Source organism: Marmota marmota, unplaced genomic scaffold (genome assembly GCF_001458135.2).
Source record: "Marmota marmota marmota unplaced genomic scaffold, marMar, whole genome shotgun sequence".
In the NCBI taxonomy this organism is placed as follows: Eukaryota; Metazoa; Chordata; class Mammalia; order Rodentia; family Sciuridae; genus Marmota; species Marmota marmota.
Window position 1 is genome coordinate 7,753,250 of NW_026000242.1, and position 25,656 is coordinate 7,778,905.

Sequence of the window (25,656 nt, forward strand, 5' to 3'; positions counted from 1 at the left end):
TACACAGTGTAAATTCACCCATTTTAAGTGTACAGTTCAATGGTTTTTAGTATATTTAGAATTGTGAAGCTATCACATAATCTGGTGTTAAAACATTTTTATTATCCTTAAAGAAAACCTAATATCCATTAGCAGCCACCCCCATTCCTTTTTCCTCCCACCTTCAACCTTAGGCAATCAATTTTATGTTTTATAGATATGCCTATTCTGGACATTTCATATAAATGGAGTCATATAATATGTGGTCATTGTATTTGTTGTCTTAGAAATGAATATTTATTTATTTTTTGTACTAAGGATTGAACCCAGGGATGCTTACCCACTGTTCCACATCCCTAGGCCTTTTTTATATTTTATTTAGATACAAGGTCTCACTGAGTCACTTAGGGTCTCCCTCAGTTGCTGAGGCTGGCTTTGAACTTGCAATCCTTCTGCCTCAGCCTCCCGAGCTGCTGGGATTACAGGCATGTGCCACTGCACCCAGCTTAGAAACAATGTTTATTTATTTATTTTTATTTTTTAGTTGTAGTTGGACACAATACTTTATTTATTTATTTTTATGTGGTGCTGAGGATTGAACCCAGGGCCTCGCACATGCTAGGCGAGTGCTCTACCGCTGAGCCACAACCCCAGCCCCTAGAAACAATGTTTAATGAAATTTTTATTTTGATATAATTGCAGTTATCTTCAAATTCATATACATTTTCAAGAAATAGTTCAAAGAGGTCACATGTATTTTTTAATCAGTTTCTCCCAATTTGAATACACTATCACACCTTGTACGTCACACAATCAAGACGCAAAACAGTTTCATTGCCACAGGATCCCTCATGTTGTGTTTTGGTTTTTTTTTTTTATAGCCACACCCACTCCTCTTTAGGCTTTGACAACCACTAATCTATTCTTCATTTCTACAATTTTGTCATTTCAAGAGTGCTACATGAATGGCATCATGCTGTGTCTAACTTTTGGGACTGGCTTTTTTCCACCCACCATGATTCCCTGAAGGAATGGGTTTGTTCTTTTTTGTGCTGAGTAGTGTTCCATGGTATGGATCTACCACGGTTATTTAACCATTCATTTGCTGGAAGACATCTTATTGTTTCTGGCCTATAACTATTATGAATATGGCTGCTATTCATATACAGATTTTTGTGTGAGCAACAGTCCTCCTTTCTCTGAGATAAATACTCAAGAGTCCAATTGCTGAGTTGTACGGTAGTCATAAGCTAGCTTAAAAAACAACAAAACTGCTAAACAGGTTTATAGAGTGTCTTGCCATTGAACACATCCATCAGTAATGTGTAAGTCATCCAGTTTCTCTACATTCTCATCTGCATTTGATATTGTCACTATCTTTTCAATTTTAGCCATTTTTGACAGTTTTAGCCATTTCAATGAGTATGTAGTGATATTTCACTGTAGTTTCAATTTGCATTTCCTTAAAGGGTAATGATGTTGAACACTTTTTCATGTGCTTGTTTTCCATCTGTATATCCTCAATGGGGAAATGCCTTTCCATGTCTTTTGCCTATTTTCTAATTGGATTTTTTTTTAACCGTTAAGTTTTGAAGGTTCTTCATATATTCTAGATAGGGTCCTTTGTTATACATGTACTTTGTAGACATACTTACTCTGTAGTTTTTCTTCTCAATCATTTTACAAAGTCTTCTGAAGAGCAAAATATTTTTAATTAAATTTAATTTATCAAATTTTCCTTTTTCAACCTTCTTTTAGTATCAAGTTTAAGAACTCTTTGCCTAGCCTTAGTTATTCTTCCCCCTTTTCCCCTAAATATTTTGTAGTTTTACATTTCACATTTAATTCTGTGATCCATTTCAATTACTTTCTGTATAAGGTGCAAGATTTAGGTCAAGGCTCTTTTTGTTTGCCTATGGATGTCCAATGTCTCCAACACCATTTGTTGAAAAGGCTATTTTTCCTCCATTCAATTGCTTTTGCACCTTTGTCATAAATCAATTCAGCATATTTGTGTGGATCTATTTCTGGATTCTCTATTCTGTTCCATTTATCTTTGTGTCTATCTCTCTGCCAATATCTCACAGACTTGATTATTATAGCTCTATTAGTGTAGAAAACAAGTAGGCTGATTCTTTCCTCTTCTTTTTTAAAATTAAAGCTATTCTTAGTTCATTTATCTTTCAATATAAATTTTATAATAGTCTTTTCTATACCTATATAAATGTTACTAGGATTTTGGTAGAAATTCTGTTAAAGCAATGATATTAATTTGGGGAGAATTAATATTTTTATTCATTTCTGTTGAGCCTTCTAATCCATGAACACTGACGTCTTACCATTTGCTTAGATCTAGTTGATTGAGTTCATCAACAAGAGTAGTTTTTAACATGTAAGTACTGTACATGTTTTGTTTGATTTACAACTAAGTATTTCTTTTTATAAGTGATTTTCAATGGTATTGTATTTTAAATTTTGATTCCCATGTGTTTATTTCTAGCACATAGAAATATAGTTGACTTGTATATCTTACACACTATAATCTTACTAAGCTTATTAATTCTAAGAGTTTTTTGTAGAATCCTTGGGATTTCTACATAGTTGGTCATGTCATTGATAGAGAATTTTTTTTCTTTCTTTTCCAAATGCATATGTAGTTTAATTCCTTTTCTTACCTTATTACACTGGCTAAGACCTTCCAGTCACATGTTGATTGAGAGTGTTGGGAGTGGAGAGCCTTTCTTTATATTCAATTTTGGGGGAAAGCATTTACTTGCCTACAATTTAGTATAATGCTACTGGTTAATTATAGGATTTTTTTTTGCACTCTTTTATTTAAAGAAGGAAGTTTTCCACCTTACAATTTCTCTGAGATTTTTAAAAATTATAAATGGACATGAAATTTTATCAAGTGTTTTTTGTTTTGATTGTTGTGATCACACGATTTTACTTCTTTAGACTTCAGCATGGTAGACAATCTATGGAAAGCAGAAGTCATGATACTAAAGGTAAAGTACAATTCAGAGCAAGGAAAATTATCAGAGATAGAAAAAGTCATGACATAATAATTAGTAGAGTTAATCTATTAAGAGACACTTAGCAATCCTAAAAGGATATGACTCAAACAACAAGGAAAGCTACTGAGGTCATGGCGGCCAGAAAGCAGAGCGAGAAGGGGAAGGGACCAGGGACTAGGTGTACCCTCCCATGACATGCCCCCAGTGACCTTCTTGTTCTAACTAGGCCCCACCACCTAGTGTCTACACCTCATTATAATGTCATCAAATTATTAATCCATCAATGGATGAACCCATTGATGAAGTCAGAGCCCTATGATCCAATACTTCCAAAGAGTTCCTTCTGTGAACAATGCTGCCTTGAAATCAAGACTTCTACACATGAGGTTTTAGGGGAAATTCCAGATCCAACCCTTAAGAGTTTTATATGTCTCTAAGATTCCATTCATTTTAAAAATCTCTATTCTTGATTCTTAAAATGATTCCATTTTATTTTATTAACTGAAAAATTATTTTACTTTATTGGCTATTTTGGGGCTTATAATACCTTTATCTCATCATAGTTTACTATCAAGAAATATTATACCATTTAAAATATGGTATAAGAATGTAACAGTAGTATCCCTTCCATTTTTGTGTTATTAACATCACAAATTTTTACCTAAGTTATCAGTTTTGTACTCTATTGCCATTGTTTTTTGTTTAATGAATTATTTTATACAGATATTTAAGCAAAAGGGAAGCATATTTACCACCCAGTTATCATTTCTGGATTCTTTTCATTCTTTTGTGCAGACCCATATTTTCTTCTGGCGTCTGGAAGATATTCCTTCCCCAGAATGGATGAGCTTCAATATTTCTTATAGTGTGGGTCTACTAATAATGGATTTATTTCAGCTTTTAAAAATATACAAAAAGTTTCTGTGCTGCTTTGTTTTTGAAAGATGTTTCTCTTGGGTGCAGAATTCTGGAGTTAACCTTGTTTTTCCTTTAGTACTTTAATGGTATTCCTCCCTGGTCTTCTTGTTGGCCTTGTGAGAGTGGGTGTCTCACCCTTTTCTTTGTCCCTTTGTACATAGCATTTCTTGTCCTTCTGTTAGGATTTATCACTGATTTTGAGCAGTTTGGTTTTGATGAGCCTTGGTGTAGTTCTCTTCCTGTTTCTTGTGCTTGGGGTTCTTGCAAATTCTTGGATATGTCAATTTATAATTTTCATCAAATTTGAAAAATTATTGGCCATTATTCAAATATGTTTTTCTGCCTCTCTTCCCTTGGAGACTCAATTACACACACACACACACACACACACACACACATACACACATACATGTATGTGTGTGTGGTGAGTGTGTAATATGTCTATATTGAAGTTGTTCTACAGCTTGCTGATGCTCTATTCATTAAAAAATTCTATTTTCTGTTTCATTTTTTTCTTTTGCTGTTTTAAAGTTTACTAATATCTTCTTCTGCAATGCTTAATCTGCTATTAGTTCTACCTTGTGTATTTGCCATTTTACATATTGGAATTTTTATTTCTATAAATTCAACTTGGTCCAGGCACATTGGCGCATGCTTGTAATCCCAGCAGCTCAGGAGGCTGAAGTAGGAAGAATGCAAGTTTGAAGCAAGCCTCAGCAACTTAGCGAGGCCCTAAGCAACTTAGCAAAACCCTATCTTAAAATAGAAAATAAAAAGGGCTTGGGATGTGGCTCAGTGGTTAAGTGCCCCTGGGTTTAATTGCTGGTACATATACATATACACACATACATATTCAGTTGGATGTTTTTTTTGGTATCTACATTTTTGTTTTCAGCATAGAAAAAACTGTCATGGTAACTGGGTTAATATCATGGAGTGCTAATTCTAACATCTATGCCAGTTTTGAGTTGATTTTAATTGATCAATTTTGTTCTTCATTATGGTTGTATTTTTTTGGATGCCAGATTATGAGTTTTCCTGTTGGATGTGGGACAGTTTTGCATGCATTCCTTGTGATTTCACCATGGCTGGGATGTCAGGAATCATGGAGCTGGACATTGGCACATCTTGTCAAGTTATATAGCAGGTGAGTTGCTTTGGGCTGGGCCTCCAGGATACCCAGAGATCCTCCCCAGTGTTGCATAGCAGTTTTCTCCTTGCCAGAACCCTGTCCTCTGTCACACTCCATCTTCAAGATCACATTTCCTAGGGCACACTGCCTTGTTTGCAGAAGAAAGACAAAGAATCCTAAACAGTACTTTGTTCACCTGCGTTGATGACAGGGACAAGAACCACTCCTTCTACCATATGATTTGTACTTTCTTCTTTCATATTTCTCTCGATCATTTATGGTGTTTTTGCATTGAAAATTCCATAAAAAAAGGCTGGCAAAATCTGTAAGTTCTTGCAGTTTATGTTCCAGTGGGGGAGGTTGTGGTAGTCTGCATAGTGGCTTTCAAAGATGTCCTTGTCCTAATTCATAGAACCAGATGCCCTTATGAATTTTGCTATAAGAGACATCATCCTGGGCTGTTGAGGAAGACCCAATGTAATCACAAGTGTCCTTAAAAGAATTACAGGAGATGTGACTATAAAAGCAGGGGGGAGAGAGAGAGAGAGAGAGAGAGAGAAGAGAAGAGGAGAGGAGAGGAGAGGAGAGGAGAGGAGAGGAGAAGAGAAGAGAAGAGAAGAGATATATGAAGATGCTACATTGGCTGGTTTACAGAGGGAGGAAGGCCATGAACCAAGAAGTGCATGCAGCCTCCCGAAGGTGGAAAAGTGAAGAAATGTGTCTCCCCTAGAGCTTCCAGAAGGAATGGAGGCCTGCCAAAACCTTTAGTCCAGTGAAATAGGTTTTAGACTTCTGACCTCCAGAACTCCAAGAAAATAAGTTTGCCTTGTTTAAAGCCACTGTTTTTGTGATAACTTGCTATAGTAGCAATAAAAAAACAATATGGTGTCAAATATTAAACAAATAATAACTTACAGGGAGTGTTATTGCTGTAGATGAAATCAACAGAGTGTGAATGATGCAGTGATAGAGAAAAATGGGTGTGTATCATAGTGTTGGGGAGACCTGGCTTGGATAGTGGTCAGGAAAAATCTTTCTGAAAAGGTGACATTTAGTCTGAGTTCTGAAGGATGAAAGGAACCATCTATATTAAACTCATCTTTTTTTCTTTCTGGTCTAGCACCAACTCCCCATCCAACTCTTGGCTACAACAGTGAAATGAGAGCGCTCTCATTTCAGGGAAGGTTTGCTTCTAACCCAGAGGTTGACAGAAAAGGAGTGACTTTACTTTGCAGGAGGAGGTTGTATTTGGGGAAGTACTTTCTGGCTGGAAGCTGGTTGAGAAAGGCCTCATTGATCCCAGTACACAAGTAGCACTCACCTTTGAACCTGGAGGATAGCTCAGCGGGCAGGTACACACCCTGCAGCTTGTAAGGAAGAGGGAGGCTTGGTAAAGAAAGTACCTTGTCCCCAGTTGCTCAGCTAGTTATCAGCATTGCTGAGCATAGAACCCAGGGGTCATGTGTCCTAGTCCTGTGCTGTCCTCCTCATGATACTAGGATTAATTTTAGATGGTTGAGTTGGAATCCTGGAGCCAATTACCTGGATGAGAGCACCAAATGCACTCGGGCACCTAGCTTCTTGGAAGAGGCAGGCCTGAGCTTGGCTGGACTTCTTCAGACCCCAAGAGAAAGACCTTAAGGCTGGTAGAGGGACCATCTGATAGGTGAGATGTTGGGTGGGACCCGGGGCACCTATACCACTGCCCATGGAAGGGCTGGGACTGCTGCTGCCACTCCAGGCCAGAGAGGTTGACAATGCCTGTGAAAATTCTGCTAAGATGGCCTGTCACTGCCTTGCTGCAGTCACCTCCTGCCCTGTGATTCCAGGCCATGCAGGGAGTGGGAATGGCCAATGGCTGGCTCAGGTCCAGGACCTTCTAGTGACTAACTCCAGGCCCACAAGAGCCAAGTGTCCCAGAAGCAGTATGGAGGATGCAACCTCACATCCACGAAGCAGACAGATGTTTGTGAATGTTTACTCTGTGCCCACTGTAAAGTAGGTCCAGGGTGGGGCAGGAAAGGGAATGAGATAGCAAAAGGAACAAAAGGAGGGTGGGGTGGCAAATACAAGGGTTTATGAGTCTGTCTGCTGCCCTCTTGACCATGTGGGTCATGTGTGTTCTCAAAGAATGCTAATTCAGTCACTGGACACCTGTCCCTTGGCTTTGGCACCTGGGATGATGGTAAATGCATCCACAAACACTGACAGATGGGTCCTTGTGTCGTCCTAAACAGGAGGCAATTGCAGTGAGGAGTTGTCCAGAGATTCACCCAAGTCAGTGAGGTGGGTGTCCAGGCCCACTGTCATCTAGCCCACAGAATAAATGAGGGAATGAGTGAAGGAATGAACGGGAAGCAAACATCCATGCAAGCTAGCTCCAGTATCTGAATGGGCAGTGAGGATCTGAGGTAGGAAAGATACCCCTGGAAGTGGGTAGTCAGGAAGGGCTTGACCGGGAAGAGGATCAGCCCCTGCCTATACCAGGCTGATCATGTACTTGTTGAGAGAAGACATACATAAAAAACGATGGAGTAACTTCAACTCATAAATATATCAGGGAATGTGAATCGTGCCACACACACATTCTAGTGCAGGAACAGAAAAAGATCCCACTTCACGGAGGGGTAGTACCCAGAGTTTAAAGAGGGGTCCTTGGGGAGGGGTGTGTTTGTGGGAGAGGAGTTAGTGATATGCTGCATTGAGGGTTGGGCAGGTGAGCGCATTCTGGGATGGAACGTTGCTTGTGAAGCCGGCATCTGGCCGAGATTGGTGATGTTGGGGTGCCATGCTGGGCACTGCATGGAGGAGGAGGTAGCCGTGAAGGGGTGCCATAGGGAAAAGAGGACTAAAGCCTGCAGGGGTGTAGAGGGGAGTGCTGTAGTTGAAATCTGCAGGGCTCCTTCAAGGCCCATGTATGTATTAAAGGCTTGGTCCCTAGTCTATGGAGCTTTTGGGTGGTGATGAGATCTTTAAGGGGTAGGCCCTAGTCAGAGGTCTTTACATCACTTGGGGAACACCTCCAAAGAGGACTCCAGTCCCTTACACACTCTCTTGCTCCTCTGGTGATAAGGTGAGTGATTTTATTCCATCATGTGCTCCCACCACGATATGCAGCCCTGCCCCAGGCCCAAAGCAACAGGGCCAACCATTCATGGGCTAGAACTTCCAAAACTGTGAGCCAAAATAAACCTCTCCTTTTTATAAGTTGATAATTTCAGATATTTGTTATAGCTACAGAAAGCTGACTTACATAGGGAATAAATTGGTTGAAACAGCCTAGGGGAGCCTGACCCTTCCCTGAAGCCCAGAGCTAGCCCCAGGCCCTTCCCCAACCCTGGTCAGATTGCTGGGTCCTCAGTAGAGAAGATCCCCCTCCTTCCCTGCTAGGCATCATCTTTCTGTAGCACTATATTTTTTTCTCAATTGTCTTTGTGGCTCCCAACTCCTAGAGGCTGTGACCCCCAGTCTTCAACCTGGGATTGGCTGAGATCTCTCCTTGCCATTTCCTCTTATTCACCCCCATCCTGTGTTCCCCCTGCTCTAGTGCTCCAGTGTACCTGCTCCCAAGAAGACATTGTGGTCTTCTGTTGTGAATCTACTGCTGACCCACCCTCTTCCCTGGACCCCAGCCCACGTGTCTTTTCCTTCTGTCCATCTCTCCAAACCCTACTGTTATGGTTTGGATCTGGAAAGTCTCACAAAGCAGCAAGTGTTCAAGTCTTGTTCCCTATTGTAGCCAGCATCAGAGGTGGGGCTTTTAGGAAGCGACTGGATCATGAGAGCTCTGACTCCATCAGTGGGTTCATCCGTTGATAGCTGAATGCACACTTGGGAAGTGGTGGAAGTGGTAGGCAGGTGCAGTGTGGTTGGAGGTCGTTTGTCCCTGGGGGCATGCCAGTTGTTCCCCAACCCCCACTTCCTGGCGGTCATGGGCTGAGCAAGTTTTGTCCACCTTGCCCTTGTGCCATGAAGCTCTTCCTCACCTCAGACCTAGAGCAATGAAGCCAACGGACCATAGACAAGCCTTTGAAACCATGAGCCAAAATAAATCCTTCCTTCTTAAAGTTACTCACCTACCTCCTCATCCTCTGAGACCTAGCTCAAGGTCCTCCCCTTCTGGGAATCCCACACTGACTTGCCTAGTTCAGAGCTGCCTCTAACTTCCTTGAATTCTTGCAGAATTTGCTGTCCACACATCTTCTCTACACTTTCCATGTTGCCCCCGGGTTGTTCATTGTACCTCTGTGGGGAAATTTTATTGGACTCCTAAGATTTGGCTGTGGATTCTGTGTAAACCTTTCTGTGTTATGATTTTAAAAATGTTGAGTGTTACCTTTCTAATTCTACTGTGAGGATTAAAACAGCCTATTATGTTGGGCACGATGGCACATGCTTTTAATCCCAGCAGCTTGGGAGGCTGAGATAGGAGGATCACGAGTTCAAAGCCAGCCTCTGCAATGACGTGGCGCTAAGCAACTCAGTGAGACCCTATCTCTAAATAAAATACAAAATAGGGCTGGGGATGTGGCTCATTGGTCAAGGGCTGGTACCAAACAAAACAACAACCTATTATATACAATATGGCCGGTAAATAGATGGCACCCAATAAATGCTTATAGTAATGAATGCAAATTTTTCTCCCCTCATAAATGCCCCTCAGACATGGGGTTCCTGGTACTGTGAGGGTTCAGTCACATGAGAACCTCAGAGCCCAGCTGGACCTGAACGAGACCAGCAGATATCACTGGCTAGACTCCCTAAGTGCCCAGGTCCTTGGGCCCTTTTCTCACTGTTCTGTGGCTCCTGCTTCATCTGTTCCACACAGAGGCAGGCACAGGATCAAGGCTTCCTGTAGAGTGTGAAGAAGCTGTGGTTCTCTTCCTGGGATTACTGAGGAGCCCCTGGAGATCTTGGTCCCTGTGAATCTGTGTCTCCTGTCTTTCTGAGATTCTTAAACAGGTTCTCAAGGACTCTCCCACCCCCAGGGATTTGTTTCCCTCTTTTCTTGGTCACAAAGAGCCCTATTTTCCTAATGAGCTGCTAAGGAGCTGTCAATTATGGATGCAAATAAAGAGGCCGGAAACCATTACCAGCCCAGAAATGAACTGAGGGAAGCAACTTTTCTTCAGCCTCCTGGGCTTGCCCCTGCTTCCCTGGGAAAGCCAAGCAGAAACAGGTCGGGGAGGCCGGCCTGCAGACCTCCCCCTACAGCAGAACAGGCTGCTGGCTTCTTCTCACAGACTCGTCCAATTGAAGGTTGACCCTCAGAATCAGGTCGCAGTGCGGGGGATTGTCCATATGTGTTATATATCACTTTAGGGTATGTATAAGGTATTTCCCATATACAAAATAAATTTCAGGTATTGAACAAATGTGGTAGACATTTATATTCTTCTTCTAGAAAATTTCTTATTAGCCTTTCTTTCCTGGCCACATACAATTCTCCACAAAAAATCGGCTTAATAAGTTGTAATAATTTATTAAGTAATTGATTAATAAATTTTCACATAATTTATTTTTATTTTCACATTAAAGAATATATGAGCCCATTGGGCTAGGCAAGCAGGGACAAGAGGTGGTCCTTGGGCAGCTTATCTTCCTGGCCCCAGGCTCCCAACACCTTCTCTCCCCAACAAAACCCTCTTTTTCTGATTCCCAGGGACCACCTGATTTCCACGTTTTAGTAAAATATTTGAGGGTTTTGGTATCAGACTGCTTGTGTTCAGATGCTGTTCCCTATATTTGGAAAAGTAGCTCAACCTCTCCATGTGGCAATTTCTTTATTTACACAGGCAGCTGTACGGGGGGAAAAAATGACTTGTCTTCTCATCTTGGGTTCATGGCTGAGGTTCCTAGAACTGAAGACAGATTAACAAGAGAAAAGCACACCACGTTGTTTAATATAAATTTTAATGACATGGTCGTTGAGAAATGAAGACCCAAAGAAATGAGGCCATCTCTGTATTTTTCTGCTGTTTGATGAGGAAGTGGATAGCCGGGCAGAAGCGTGACTGGACCAAGGGGTTGTGAGCTAATGAGGAAAAACTTGACAGAGAGGATCTTTGTTCATATTTTTCTCTGCATCCCAGTGTCTTCAGAAATAAGAGTGTTCCTTTCCTCTGGGTCAGGGTGGGCATCTTTCACGTGAGAGTCTTCTGAGCTACTTTGGGGGAAGATTAGAAAATTCTTCCCAGGTGTTATGGTGGGAGAAAGGTTGGGGGAAGGTCAGAGGGAACTTCCTGCTTCTGGTTTTTTCTTTTTTCAAATACCAAAGAGTCATATTTTGGGGTGTCCTGAACGCCAACATAGACAATCACAGCACTGCTCTGATAGGGATCTATAAAGATGAAAAGGTGTGAGTGTGTGGAGAGTCATGTGGCACCTAGACTCCCGTGAGCCCTCAATCAACCCAGTGGCCTCCTAAGACTGTCACAATAGCAGCTCCTGTTGTCCCCATTTGCCCATGAAGAAAGGGAGAAACTGAGGCCCAGAGAAATTAACCTGAGGCCATTAGCAGCGTCCCACTTTTATCATCTGAGCCTAGAAGTCCTGTTCTTCCCAGTACGTGTGCTGACTGCTAAGCCTTACCATGTTCCCTCTCCCAGGGGATTTGCATGTTAATGGTGGCCAGAGGTCCTATGTTAATGCACAAAACTATGAAAATCTAATTGTGGAACCTTAAAAATCTCACTTAATGGCTGGGGAAAGTGGGCAGTGTCAGGTAGTGAGTTAGGGAAGGGGGAGGTTTTGTTTTGTTTGTTTGTTTGTTTGAATAGCAATGAAAGAGAAAGAAAATTTTTGCTGCTTTTGAAATCATAATCTCTTTGTTCTTAACCCACTTGGAGGAATCTCAACCAGGAAGAGCTGCAGCTGGGAAGGTAGGACTTGAGCCTGTAGGCTTCTAGTTAAAGAACCCTTGTCCTTGAAACTTTGGAATTTAGAGAAGCTTTAGATGCTCTGGGGCCTAGGAAGGGGCTTAGGAGGGATCTGGCTGGCAGCAGAGTTTGGAGAAGATCTTCTCAAGGCAGAGCTGAGAAGGGTGGGAACAAGGCTGAGTGTCCACAAAGAGTCCTTCTCTCAATAGCTCTCTTGCAAGAATTCTTAGTTTCTGGTGCCTCTGCCTGGGTTGGGTGACTAAGGCTGGAACACATTACTGGGAGGAGCTGACATGCTTTTAAAGGTGCCTCTGAGTCCTGAGGTCACCTGAAGTCAGAAGTTGAGTCAATTCCACCAGAGCACATGGGCTAAGTGAAGCACGTCTCTTGAAAGAAAATTTGGGGTGTTGTTGCTAAAGAAGGAGGAACTGATACTCAGGAACCAGAAAGATATTGATTACAATTTCTATCTTGGACAGGTAATTAAAAAATAGACTTACATGTATACTGGGTTCGAATACCTGTGTGATTTGAGCAAACTTCTCAAACTTCTTGGACTTTAAAATCCTCTTGAGAGCAATGGAAGGATGCTATCTGGTTAGGATTTGGTGTAGGAGGCATGAATAATATAGATGGCCATGCTCCTTCCTCATACTGAATGTATGCACAAAATGTTAGTATGTGCCCTCTCTCCCTTTCAACTCATTTATTGATCAATTCAATAAATATTGAGAACTGACTATGTCTAACAACACTATGCTACATGTTAGAAATCAGATGAATTTGAAATGTTTTCTGAGCTTTATTAGCTTGGAGTCTGAGGTAGTATAGTCATAAAGAAGTAGAGTTGTCTCTCAGTGTTTGTGGAGGATTGGTTCCAGAAGTCCCCTTTGATACCAAAATCCATAGAGGGTCAAGTCCCTCATATAAATTGGGATAGTATTGGCACATAACATTTGCACATTCTCCCATAGACTTCAAACTATCTCCACATTACTAGGATACCTACTACAATGCAAATGTTATGTAAATAACTTTTCAACTGCATTGTTTACTGAATAATGGCAAAAAATAAGTCCTATATGTTCAATACAGCCACATTTTTTTCCAAATATTTTCAATCTACAGGTGTGGAAAATGTTGATAGGAACCCCCAGCTATGGAAGGCCTGCTGTACAAAAATTGTGGTGAGTGGTGTAATGCATTATAGCACAAAGTGTCTCTTTTCTGATGTGTATATGCAGTGAGATACATATTAAATGCCATTTAATTATATATTTAATAATGTCTTTGCATACAATTAGGGCTCCTGGGAAAACTAGTTTCACGTTACTATCACTTTTCTACTTTCCTCCTGTCCGAACTGTGGACCAGAGCTGCCTACACAGCTCAATCCTTCGATGTTCCTTCTTTTCGCTTCCACCTGCCACGCAGCCCAGTGCTCTGCCCCACAGTAAGAAATGAGGGACTGGGGATTCCTGCAAATTGGAAAAACAGCCCCAGAATAACCAAGCTGACTGTTCTGAGTTGGCTAGCCTCCCTTCTCTGCTTAGCTCCCTCTTCTTCTCCCTTGCTTGGAACTGTGCCTGGTGCTGGCAGCGCGTGGGGCACGGGGACAGGCAGGTTGCAGCGCTTGGTTCTCCCCTGCAGGAGACTTCCCCCAGCCTGGCAGGAGCATACTTCAAGCTTCTCTGAAACTCAGCCTCGGAGGACTTGAACACCAGAGTGAAAGGTTCCAAGGGGCCCATTTCTTCACATCGGCAAAGCTATTTTTCTGCAGTGACCTTTGATCTAATTGCACGCTTGCCATCATTCAACGGGACTCACAATTCTTCAATCAGTATGGAAATGACAAGAGACTGCAGGGCTTTAAATGTTCAGTCCTTGATCCTGTGGCTTTTTGCCTCAAATGCCACCCAGGCCCCTACAGGAAAGTATGCAATAGTGACTCCAGAGTCTAAATGTCCTAACAGCAGGAGTGCCAGGGGTCAGACCACAGTCAAGGAAGGGGGAAGGATGGGAGAGAGGGGACCTGAGGACATGGTTCTAATGCCAGCTGCCATGAAGGGGCTGCTGAGAAGGGCACTAGAACTCAGTAGCAACTGGGCTGTGACCGGTGCTTGGCTGTGTCCACCAAAGGCCTGACTGGACAGGTCAGAGAGGGTAAAGAACCTGGGGCAGGTCCAGATAAGAGGAAATCAAGTGGGGAACAAGATGGAATTCTGCTTCCTGAGAATTTGTCTGAAAAGAGCAAGTCGGGCAACGGCAGGGTGCACCAATGTTGGGGAGCAGTGCCTACATCCACTTGGGCTCCAATGTGGGACCCCCCACCTCCTCTTAGGACCTCGGGACCTCCTGCTGAGATCACTGGGTGTGCTCACAGACTGGCCTCCCTGCCGCCACTCCACCCTCGCGGCTGTCAGGGGTAACCTTTGAAAAATACAAACAGAAATGTTTACCTGCCCCCAGATTCTTCAACAGTTCTCAAAACCCTACAGAATAAGTTCAGACTCTTTGGTGTGGCTTTTCAGGTCATATGAGGACTGGCCTCAACCAACTGCTCAGGTCTTGGCTCCTGGAACATCCCACCCCACACCTTGAGTTGTGACCACCCTCGTGAAATCTCTGTGTCCTGCTCAGGAGCATGCCAGGTACTGCCTCACCCATCCATCTTTGCCCATGGGGACTTCTCTGTCTGTATCTGATCATCTCCTCCTCTTTGCCCATGGGTATTTTATCTATGTTTCAAGAGCCTCTGAGAAGCCATCCCTTATCTCAGGTGAGAATTTCTGGCTCCTACACCTCCTGATTTGAACCCTAACTGGAGACGTACTCACCCCTAGGAAGTTGTAAGTGATTTAAGGTCAAGACTTACATAAAAAACATGGGGGACTTTCTCTGTACCAGCTCAGTGCCAGGCTTGTAGCAAGTGCCCAATGGGCTGTGAGTATAGGAACCTGAAGCCCTTGCTGGTGTGAGTGGTAATGACCCCCAGAGCTGCGTCCAGGAAGGGCAAGGCAGTAAAGGAGCAGAGAAGAGTCGTGCGTCTCTTTTCTCTGACTCTCATCATTCATTTGCCAGGCTGAGCTCAGCAGCCCTGCCACCAAGGGATATAGAGCTTGAGGCCTGGAGGCCTCTTCCAAATGGGCCCAGCTATTCTTGGGAGCTTTTTGTGTAATAAAGACAGTCTCCTAACTGGCCTGCTGACCTTTCCCCAGGCTTCCTAAAGGCTGAGTTATCGCCTGGTACATAATACAAGAGCCACCCCCCCCCCCCCCCCCGGGGAAAGAAGAAAAAGCATGTAGGAGGGCCGGTAGTAATAGCTTCCACTTATTGAGCATTTACAATCTGCCCAGCATTTTGGATGTAATCTCCCATTTGATCTTTACAGCACCGGCACCATAGTAAGTTAGGAGTGGAAAGAAGGTGAGGTTCAGAATGGACAAGTCACTTTTCTTGAATCACACAGCTTTTCATTGGTGGGCCCAGAATCTAGTTTAGGTCTGTTTGACTCCAGAAGTCCCTGTTGTCAGCCATGGCATTTTACATTCTTGGGGTGGAACAAGCCATCTGCAGCTCCTCCTGTTCCTTGGGAAGCTATTTATCACCACAGGGACTCTGGATGGGTAGTTGGTTTGTGAGGGCCACTCCATTCCCTTGGGTGTCTGGAGATGGAGATAGAGAGAGATGGGAAGAGGATGAGGGTTTGTCCCACTGATTGGCCACACGTTAGGTGGGGCAGTCTGGATGACAGGAACATGCATATCAATGCAGAATGTCCTTATGGCACCTCTAATTAAAGGGGTTAGAGAGTCTCTAGGTCTCTAGCTGAAGAAAAAGTCAGGAGAGTAGGATGAGACCCTGTCAGGATCTTGGGTGGAAGGCAGCAGGGGCCCAACTCAGCTGTTCCTCCATGGAAGCTCAGGTGGGCCACAGCGGGTGGCCTGTCTGTGTCAGGAGTTTGTCCCTCTTGGCAGAGACCACTCTCCTAGCAGAAGGGCCCACATTCCTGTATGAGAATGAGTGCCCATGTGAGCCTCTGTTTGCCTCTTTCTAAGAAAATTCCTGTGTGATATGAAGTGCATTGTAATCACCACATCTAATTACAAAAAGAGAGTAAATCACCAAACAAAATTAATTTACAGAGTCTTAATTATCACCAGAAAGGATAACTAATAAGCAAAATAGGAAGTGACCAAGACAAGTCTTACAGCCAGCAAAGATGTGTTTTCCTTCTCAGTATACAGGATGTGGGGAGTGAGAGGGAGCGGACAGATAGGGTGTGCAGTGCCGAAGCCTTCAGAGCCCCAGCGGGCATTAAAACTGAATGTCCTAGGGCTCCACGCATTCTCAGAAGTTGGCATGCCTTTCAAACTTGGTTTGCAAAGTTTCTAGGTCATACCTTCCAGCCCTCTTCCTTTCCCAGGCCTGGAGGCCAGAGTAAGGCAGCAGAATTAGAATAAATAGACATACCGTCCTCTCCTCTCCTCTAGCCCGGTGTAACAGGCTCTGGGCCAGAAACTCTCAAACCAATTGATGATAACAAGCTCAAGTTCAATGCCATTGGCTGTCTGGTGAGACCTCCCTGGCTTTTCTTGTCTCTTCTCCTTGGCTTGTATTTTTTTATTTATTCATTTTAGTAGTAGCATCATATAAATAAAACACCATTACAAAAATGTCGCAGAAAGTTCAAAACTATTCATTATCCATTTCATACAGATTAAAATTGCCATCAAGGCTGTTTGGATTTGACTTGCGTTCCTTTCCTTCTAATGAGCCGGATAGAGAAGGCAAAAGATGCTAATTCATCCTTACATCTCTATCATATCTCGGCTTTTACTATATAAAGCATCAAGGTCGCATTCTGGGGAAATGTCTTTTTACCAAAGGTGCTATAATAATAATGAAGAAGCAATTTGTTTCAGCAAACTGCCTGCAGTAATGAGGCTTAATTATAACCATGTTATTAATACCGCTGCTTAAGGTAATTCACTTCTGAGCGGGGTGCAGAACAGTAAACTATAATTTAAACAAGAATCGAGACCTAATTTAAATCATCGGATCTACTGCGGAAAAAGGCAAACAGAACGACTGTAATCCGCACGTGATTTAGAGCTTCCCCTTGGTGCCATTTCCGGGAGACTGGGGTGACTGTCAGAGGGCCAGGGAGCCTGGGTCTGGGTCGGGGTCCTCGAGTCTTCCAGGAGCCTTTGTGGGTGAAGCAGTCATGTGGACCTGAACCCAGGCACCTGCTGCCTCTTGACCTCTTCCCCATGTAGGCAAAGGAAGCTGAGAGGGCAGAGGAAGGTCGTCAGCATCTCAAGGACATTTTCCAGGTGATCTTGAACTCATTGTCATTCTCTTCCCATTAATTACTATAAAACCATGGGAACTTATTTGATTCAACATCTACAGAAGACCAGACCCAGACCAGGAAGGGGCGTGACTTGCTGCCCAAGAACACACAGTGGGCTGCCAGGAATAAGTCAAGGTCTTCTCCCCCACTGGTCCAGTGCTTGAACAGCAATATTAGCTTCATCTGCAGGCCTACACCTCCCTAGGCTGCTCTAACATATCGCTAATCCAAGGACCCCAAGACCTAGCAGTTCATCAGAAATCTCCGAAGATGCTTGTTAGCAAATGTAAACTCCTGTGTCCTGCATCACCACCTAGATCCTGGTGTCGTTAGTCTGACTTTGCACTGGGGGTCTGTGTATTTACCAAGAACTTTGGTTACCGTGATGCAGCTGGTCCATGGGACCACGTATAAAGTTCCTTCACTCTTCTGCAGTGCCAATGCATTAAAAATATGCAAGAAATAGGGTGTGCATTGTGTGTGTAGTTTCTTGATTACTCTCATGAGTTACACTTATTCATTCATCTGTTCAACACTTACACCGCACACCAGCTCTTGGTATTTGGCTATGCTTACTCCCCACTGCTGTATTCTCAGTGTTTCCCTCTTTTAATGCCTGACTGTATTCTATGTTACTCTAAATGAAAAGAAAGAAAACTGAGCACAGACTTAAGTGTTGATAAATGTTAAAAAAGACCATGTGTAGCTCCATTTTTTTTTTTTTTACAAGTGTCCCATGGTAAAGAGCCACCTTTTCTAAGAGTCTTCATCAGTGCTAGCTAAGACTCAAGAATTCCTGGCGGTTAAGGCTAAGTTAATGAGGTAGTTGTGAATACTCCATCATTGAAAATTTACAAAATCAGGAGAGATTTCTGGATTAAGAGCACTGAACACACTATTTCCAGCCCTGACTCTTGGAGACATCATAGGGCCTCTGCACCTATGGTGGTGCCCTCTTTGACTGATACCTAATTCCTATCATCCAACCACCTGATCATCCCTTCTCTTCCATTACCATAAACCAAGCCACAGTTCATGGAAGATTTACAGTGGCAGGCTGGAGGGTGGGAGGGAATCCAGCAGCCTGAAACCCAGGGCTCCAAGGGATGCTCACACACCTGACAGCACCGAGGCCGCTGCAGGGTGGAAGCCCCTCACATTCCTGCCCTTGTCTCCTCCAAGCCCCATGTACAGAGGCAGGTCCAAAGGGAAGCCAAACAAGGGATGAGTGGATTAAAATTTGGACATATCCCCAAAGGAGCAACTGCAGTAAGCTGTCTCCTGAGTTCCTGAGAATTTGTCTAATAGGTTCACTGTTTTGTGATATGTGAAGTGGGAAGGGGGAAGGTAGGCTTTCAAATGGCTCAAAAGACAACAAAAATTCTCCTTTTAATCTTTACTATTTTTATATTTTATTTAATTGGAACATAATAATTAAAGGCCTTTCTTTTTCCTCCTCCCACCCCAGCCTGCCTTGGTTTACCCACAGTGTCGCCTGCATGCATTTCTCCATCTCTGCTCTCCTCAAGAAGCCTGCAGTTCCTCCCCTCCCTCTGCCTCTTCTGCTTTTTGTTTCTCTCTCACTTTTGTTCTTTTCCAAGACAACTCTCCCCTCCTGGGTTTCCTCACTGGTAGGAGCTCTGCAAAGCCAAATGACACCAAATGATGTCTCCAGCTGGTGGTAATGATTGGGCTCTGGCTGCACTGCAATAACAAGGCGCAGAGCTGCAAGACAGCCCAGCCCGAAGTGTGCTGGGAGGGGGACTCGCTGCCTCTCTTCCTCTCTCTCTCTCTCTCTCTCTCTCTCTCTCCTCTCTCTCTCTCGCTCACACACACACTGCACCCCACACACAATTACATGAATACACATGTGCATGCACATGTCACGTAGTGCAAATTTACATATGTGTGCACACACACAGGAGAAACACGCAGACCTTGACGCTGGTGTGCATGTGCATGCAGATACAGACTCTGACGGAGCTTCAAGCTGAAACAACCCTCCCTTCCCCCTTAATTAGCCTTTCCTTCCTCCCCAAAGTGCTGCGATCACCCCACCAGTTATGGGGGCAGGTGTCTGGAGATGCAGTCCATTTCAATCCTAGAGACACCAGGAACCCTTGCAGATAAAATCGTCTGCAGCTGGCAGTGAAGGAACAGGAGAAGGAGGGTGTGGCAGCGTCTGGAGAAATTCCCGTGGTGGGGAAGAAACCCTGCCCCCAGGGTTCTACTTCCTCTCAGTCTCCCACAGGCGGTTTCATCTCATGTTCTGTGGGCTCCACGGGGGTGTCCAATTTGATGAACTACAACTACAGAGTCATTTGCAGTGCCCTGCTGTGACACGGGGTCCCACTGACCTGGCTGAACAGGGCCAAACAGCCTCAAACAGCCCTACCTATAGCCGCCCCACCCTTAGGGCCCTTGTTCCCTGGCCCCAAGTTCCTGGAGTCCAGATTCAAGTTCTTAGAGCTGAGCCTCCAGTTGTGTTTGGGGTTCAGAGGAAGGCCAGGGTGGACTCATTCTGCACAAGGAACTGAGAAGAGTAGGTGGCTGTTGGTGACCCCCTGAGAACTTCTGAGCCTAGCTGGACCCCAGAGGTGGATATCAGAAGGTACTTGAGGAAACCTTCCCATGGCTTTAGTCTGAAGGTTGTACATCCTATAGAAACCTATGATACTGCAGGGAGCCCCAGGGCTGCAATTTAAAACCCTGGAAATTGGAATCCCTTTAAAATAGTCCTGCTGAGGGCTGGTGTCATGGTTACAGGTCAATTGGGCTGTCACCTGTCTTGTGATATATTTGCTCCTCCTCTAGCCAGTGTTCCTGGGATGATCTCTGCTCCTTGAAAGTATCATTCGGCCTTCCTAGGTCACTATTCTGATGATAAAAATCTCTTTCATCTTATACTTTTCAAAGCACTTTCACATCCATTAGCCCATTAATTGATTCATTCATTGTGCACATTTATTGAACACAGGAGGCACTTCAAATCTTTTAAGAACAAGGCAGGATCTAGATAAATATATTCATGCATATTGAGTATCTACAAAGAGCAAGTGGCTCTGTCGGAGTGAGGAGGGCTTTGCAGAGAGAAAGAAGGGGCGGCCTTCCAAGACAATCCTGTCCTAACTCTCTGTAAGTCAGATGGCAAACCTATTGTGGCGATTTCTCAGAGAGCTTGAACAACTTGCTGATGTCATGAAATTAGACATGGATCTGGAGCACACCTCCCAAGTCAAATCAGGTGTGCCCTCCCTTCCTTTTTTTTTTTTTTTTTTTTTAATATTGCTTTCCAGAAAGTTCTTCCTGTGGTCAGATCTCCCCTTTCCTTCCACTTCTCTGAGCCTCTCTGGAATAAGCTGTCTCAAAGGAGGAATACTCACATCACAATTCTTTCTGGGCCCACACATATATTGCTCCAGGGACAAGAAGAAAAAAAAGTGTGCTTGTCTTCTCTATTTCCATAAGAAGGCACCGAGACTGAGCAGTTGTTTGCATTTCATATTCGCTCCCTCCAGCAGAGTCCTGGGGTAGGCAAGGCAGAAGGTTGCGCTCAGTGTCTACAGTTCCTCAATCCCAGCCTTTCCTGATAGGCAGAAAAAGTGAGGGAGTCCCCTCCACCCTGGCCTAGAGCTCAGAGAGGTCAAGGGACTTATCAGAGTTGGCACTATTGACCTCCCACCTCTACCTGAGGGCTTTGCTTGTCTCCTCAGAGTGAAGAAGAAGAAGAAGATGATGATGATGATGTGTTTAGTGTGTGTGTCGGGGGGGGGGAAGGGGGTTGTGTGCCTGGTAGATGTATGAGGCAAGTTCAAAGCTGGAGGGAAACGCGATAGCTGTTCTCTCTTTGTACATGTCATCTTGTCAAAACAAAAACAAAAAAACAAAACCGGATACTCTTGAAGCCCCAGGCGCCTCAGGAGTGAGGTTACCATTCTGTGCACTGGCTGCAGGAATGACAGTGGAGTGGCCCCGGGCTGCGTAGTGGGTGGCTGGCTTCAGGAGCTCCCCCTGCTTGCCTGTGCCCAGGGTGGAGCTGCCCTCAGGAGAGCCACTCTGGGACCTGCTGGGCATTGGAGCAACACCTCTTACCTGCTTGTTCTGGTCCTTGTGACAGACTGGCCTTGGCCCCAACCCTGAAGTGAAGATTGTAAATAAGCTCTGAGTGAAGTAAACAGAAAGAGGACATCGGGAAAGGGCTTCAGGGGTCAGGGAGTGCTCGGTGCTAGGGTGGCTCTGGAGAGGAAGAGGCAGTAGGACCATCATTGCCAGGACATCACCCTGCTGCCACACAGGGCTGTCTGTCATGGCCTCTGTCATCTACACCTTACAGCCACTGCCACAGGACACCTCTTCCCTGCATCTCCACCTCCAGGACAAGAGGACTGGAGCACCACTCTTCACCCCTATCCAGGACCAGAGGTCTGGGGGAGTAGGGCATAGGTCGGGTCCAGGCCACATGCCAAGGTGGGTGTGCCAGGGTCTGTTCCCGTCTTATTGTGGGAGATTGGATAAGGGATAAAAAGACACATGTCTATCTGAGGGGTGCTAGAGTCTGGCACATCTTTTGAGGGAGAATTGATCCGAGTAGCCACACTGGGAGACACTTAATAATACTTTTTAAATAACAGAAAGACCCCCCTCCTGCGCCATTTCTTTCCTGGTATGGAGAGATGGAGAGTGAAATGACTTAACTCACTGTGGGAGGGAGGGTGAGGGTGGCTGTGCGCGGGGCTCCTGGCAATGGGTCAGGGGTTCTGGGCCAGGGGAGATGACTGCGGGGTACGAGGCTCTCCCTGGGAGGAGTGAAGGGGACCTTGCAAGCCACTCCTTTTCCTATTGCTTCTTTTGAGAGGCTCAGGGGCTCTGAAATGTTAGAAGGGTCCTTTCCTAGAGTTGTATGGAGGGGCATAATGATGGAGAGTGGCCAGCAGAGACTGAAGGACGGAGGGAGGGTCTTTGTCTGGGATATGAGAAGACTATTATGGCCTTCAGTTGTACCCCGAGGTAGTGAGACTGGGAGGAAGATGGAGAGGTGGCATTCTATAGAAGTACTACTTTCTGCACCCGAGTCTGGGGGCTCCCGTGGGTACCCTGGCGTACTCCAAGCCATCTAGGAAAGAGGCCCAGAATGCGCAGACTCAGTGTCCTGTCCCTTTAAAGCACTTCCAGCCAGATGCCACAGCCCACATAGAAATGGGCCAGCCTGAGAAATAAATGATGAGCATCTCTCCTGAACTCATCTCCCTGTGCCGGTGTTTAAAGTGAATTGAAACGAATATCTGATAAATGAATAAACCTGTAAATGGAATCAAAAACCTTATGAACCTGAAGGAGAAATAGGAGTCCCAGGTCTGTTAAGTCTAAATTGAATAAATCTGATCAACTCCCTGACAATTTCTGCCAAGGCTCTTGAAGGAGGAGAAGAGGGGTGAAAGAGATCTGGTGGAGGAGGGAGAGCGAGTGAGAGGGGGAGAGGGAGGCAGGAATTGGCTGAGTTAATTAAGCTATCACGGAGAGCCAGCAGAGGAGAAGGCCCAGGGGCTCCCAGCCACACTCAACTAGTCTAAATAGTTGACAGTAGGAGGTCCCCGCAAGCTCAGCTGCTCCAGGGGACACCTCAGGAGTGCAATTGGAAATATGCACAAAATGGATGGAGCGGAAGTCTCATGTCAGACCCTCTGGGGCAGCAGCTGAGGTGGGCCTACGGCAGCCTGGGACTCAGCTGCTGAGGCCTAGATGGGCTTCACTGCACGTGGGGGCCCATTGGTTGGGAAGTAGGTATCCAAAGTAGGGAAGTCACATTCACATGGGTGATGGCTTGCGCCCATTGACCTCGGACTCTTTCCATTAGGTTGGTTTCTTGCTGCAATGGGTTTAACACATGGCTGTGACGTTCTTTAACACACAGTGAGAAGTAGTGGTGGTAGTGTGTCTATGTCCCCTCTTCTTGAGCCTAGGTGGGTTTGTGACCATTTCCATTAACACAGAACGGTGGCATGGATGCTATCAGGAAAAGGCACACTTCAATAGTGTCTTTCCTTGGAGTAAGTTCTTGGGGAAAGCCAGACACTATGTAGGAATTGCCAGTTATCCTGAGACAGCCATGCTGGAGAGATGTTCCAGGCCACAGCCCAGCTGAGCCCCTTGCTGTCAGCTGTGGGAGTGCACCCTGTTGACATCTAGGGGGGCCTTCAGGCGATGGTCCCTCCAGCTCACCCTGGACCGCAACAGCCAAGTGAGAGCTGCCCCACCACATCCTTCTTGAGTTCCTGATGTGCAGAATTTGAGTTCTTTGCATCTGTTGCTTTAAGTTGCTCAGATGTAGAGTCATGTGTTAATAGTAGCCAAAACACATCCCCTGATGGATCACTTCTCTAAAATAAACCAGGAAACTAGGGAACTTTTAAAACCACATTTTGAAGATTATATAAATGAACCTTTTCATTTTTTTTATTGTGGTAAAAGACATATAACATGAATCTATCACTTACCCATTGTTAAGTGTACAATTCAGTGATATTGAATACATTTATGATGTGCAATCATCCCACAATTCATCTCCATAACTGTTTCATTTTGTAATATTGAAACTCATACCCATTAAACCGTTAAGTCCCTATTCCCCCTGCTCCTCACCACCACTATTCCATTGTCTGTCTCTAGGGTTTGACTACCTTATGTAACTGGAATCATATAGTATCTGTCTTTTTCTTTCTGGCTTATTTCACTTAGCATAATATCTTCAAAGTTCATTCATGTTGTACCATATGTCAAAATTTTCTTCTTTTTAAAGGCTGAATAATCGTCCATTGCATGGACATACCACATTTGCTTTCCCATTTTTTTATCTGTTGATGGACAGTTGGGGTTGCTTCCATTGAGCTACTGTGGGAAAAGACTGCTATGAATGTAGGTGTACAAATGTCTCTTCAGTACTTCACTTTGAATTCTTTCAGAAGTGGAAACTCTGGTTTGTATGGTGATTTTATTTTTAAAGTTTTGAGGAGGTTCCATTCTGTTTTCCAGTCGCTGAGCCATTTTGTATTTCTACTAGCAGTGTGCAAGAGTTCTAATTTCCTCACATCCTCGTCAACTTGTGTTATTTTCCATTTCTGAAAGTAGCCATCATTATGGATGTGGAATGCTACCTCCTTGTAGTTTTGATTTTCATTTCCCTAATGACTAGTGACATTGAACCTCTTTTCAAAACATGGTTTTAAAAAAGGGGTTCAAACAGCACAAAAGGATGAAACCAGAAGTGAAGCAGTTTTATTTCTTACACTTGAACTCTTCCCCTCTTTGGGAGATAATACTTTCAACAAATTATTGGTCCTTCTAGAAAGGCTTCATGCTATTACAATAGATATAATTATATCCTTATAAAATTACACATAGGATTATATTGTGCTTGATTTTTTTTTTTTTTGTAATTTGCCTTTTATACTAACCAATGCAGATTTTCACATCTCAATTCACATAAAGTCCTCCTTCTCCCTTTCTGTGATTGTGTAGTATTCCAGGGCATTTCTGTATCCGTCTTTACTTTCCTAGTCACTGTGGATGAATATTTAAAATGCTTCCAGGTGGGTTGGTTGGTTGGCTTTTGCTACTGTAATACTGGGTTGACCATTCTTACACATTTATTTATGTCATCTTGTAAAATGTATTTGTAGCTAAAACTCCTAGAAGGAAAATTCCTGGGTCAAAAGATATATGCATTTAAATTTTTGACAGTTATTGCCGAAGTTGCCCTTTAAAGAGATAGCATAATGAGAGCCCACCACGAAAGGGCTAGTTTCTGCCTCTCTCCTGATCTTTCAACATTTGTCAATCTGCTGGAAGAAACTGCTATACTGTTTTTAAGTTTTACTGGCTTTCTTTGTGAAGGTGGACATTTTTTATATGTGCATTGATGATTATTAATTTCTTTTTTCAAATAGTTAGTTTATATCCTTTGCCATCTTTTGTTCATCTTTAAAAATAAATAAATACTGCTATGTAAGAGCTTTTCTTACTTTAAGAAATTTAAATTTTTTAATGTGACAAATATTTTTCCCGTGACAGGACACTTATGGTCTTTTGACAGTAAGGTGTTTTTTTTGTTGTTGTTTTTTATTTTTGTGTGTGTGTGTACAGACAATTTTAGTTTGTATTACATAAAATTTATCAATCCTTCTTAAAAAAAACAGCTTTTGAGTTTTGTCACATTTTCATAGGTTCTTTCCTGGGATCACTGAATAAAATAAATAATCCATGTTTTGTTCTGGGATATCATATTTTACATTAAAAGCCTTGGTTGATCTATTTGGATTCTATTTTTAGTATAAGGCGTGAGATTAGGATCCAATTTTATATATATATATATATATATGT

The 25,656-nt window shown here is 43.8% G+C and overlaps 1 long non-coding RNA gene across 1 annotated transcript in view; it reads left to right on the forward strand.

Annotated features, from left to right (window-relative positions):
* The window catches only part of LOC125613903, a 44,261-nt gene extending 28,385 nt beyond the window's left edge, over nt 1-15,876 (forward strand). Inside the window, exons 3-6 of the long non-coding RNA XR_007344479.1 lie at nt 4,940-5,061; nt 6,876-7,044; nt 13,053-13,111; nt 14,456-15,876. This is a non-coding gene — a long non-coding RNA (uncharacterized LOC125613903). The remainder of the gene's footprint in view (nt 1-4,939; nt 5,062-6,875; nt 7,045-13,052; nt 13,112-14,455) is intronic.
* Nucleotides 15,877-25,656: the final 9,780 nt, after the last annotated feature.